This window comes from Pterocles gutturalis, unplaced genomic scaffold (assembly GCF_000699245.1).
Source record: "Pterocles gutturalis isolate BGI_N339 unplaced genomic scaffold, ASM69924v1 scaffold46482, whole genome shotgun sequence".
NCBI classification, from domain to species: Eukaryota; Metazoa; Chordata; class Aves; order Pterocliformes; family Pteroclidae; genus Pterocles; species Pterocles gutturalis.
The window spans coordinates 296-1,867 of record NW_010109411.1 but is presented as its reverse complement, the minus strand read 5'-3'; positions in this window follow the sequence as shown (position 1 = coordinate 1,867).

Genomic DNA, 1,572 nt, shown 5'->3' with positions numbered 1-1,572 from the left:
TGAACGTTTCATTTTGGACGTGTAATAGGGCAGGAATAATTCTTGCTGGGAGCAGCTCTTTGAAAGTTGGAGACAGCTGACACCTGTGTGTACCTGAGTCATACCAGACACCAGGCTGAAAGCGGATCTGCCTGCTCTGGCTGTGTTCTAGTAACGCTTCGCATTGTCCCTCTCTAGCTGTTAACCCTGGGGCTCCTGCATGCTGTAGTGTAGAAGCTGGGGGCCAGGACGCGTGTTAGTTATGTAGTAGCTGTGTGGCTGTGAGATCAGCAGCGCTGGGGCCTTTGGCTGTGCTGTGTAGTGCAAAGTACCGATACACCTTCAACAGCAAACAGCCGGACAAGTGCTGAAGTGCGTAGTGACTGCTGTGAATCAAATGTAAAACCACTGACTGGCTTGTTTGTGTTTTTACTGTACAGAAATTAAAGCCTCTTCCGTTGTTCAAGTGACTCAAGGTTGTGACTCTTCAAATCAAACTTGAGACTAGAGTGAGGCTTCGGCTGTGCCTGGGCACATGAGCCCCGGTCTCTTGTTCGGTGGTGAATGCACTATTAGTGTCAGTGCATTGCAAAAGGGAAGTGTGGGGTGAAACGGCTGCTGCTTTCTGCCCCCGAGCTGAGCCCTTGCACCAGCAGGGCTGCTCCTGCTGAGCTCTCTCGCTGCAGCGGGTCAGCTAGCTCTGCTTTCCGCAGCGGTGAGGGGTTTTCCCAGACTCAGCAGGACTGCTGTGCCACCTAGTCCTGGTCAGCAGCGGCTGCGTTCCTCCAGTCCTCCCAAGGTGGGAGTGGAGCCAAGCGCGGAAGGAAGCTGTGTTCTTCCTGCCATCTCCCGTGGGTTCAGGGGTGTCCATGTGAAAGGCCCAGGCTCGCTGCTTTTCCTGCCCGCGTGAAGAAGCATGGAGTGTTCCTTGTGTCTGTGCTACAGGCAGCTTCCAAATTGACTTCAGCTTCCAAAAATGTTCAGTCCCTGCTGTCCAGGACCTGACTGGCCCTTGCAAGAGCCATTTGCAGTGAGGGGCTCCCCCATCGCAAGACCTGACAAGTCTGGGGATTCTTGTCAGATGTCCTGCAAGTCAGATGTTTAGGAGTTTATTGCCACTCACTGACCATTGCCCGTCTCTTGAGGCTCGGACCTCACGCTGCACTTGGCCAGGAGTGGGCTGTGTGTGCTGTGTCGCCATGGTGTCACTTCAAAGTTTCAACACCACATAGCGTGTTTCACTGGGATCGCTTGAGGAACGGCCGCAGCTGGGCAGTGGGCTGCCTGCGTGGGAGAGGGGCGGGAGGACGTGGCTGCTGGAAGAATCCGAGGGTGGCATTTCCACCGTCACCTGAGCAGCACAGCTGTGGTGACGGAGGGACACATCACTGCATGGTTCTTTGCACGTTTCTTGGCCTGCTCGTCCTTCTGTCTGGCTGAGCCGAGCCTTCTGCCTTAATTAAAACTCTTTTACTGTCTCTGTTAAGGGGGCCTCTGCCAGGGTCTAAACCAAGTCGCCACTGAAGATCCCACACACCCGGCACTGGTACCGTTCCTTAGCTCTGGCCACTTTACCCTCCTGTCCTCTGCAGC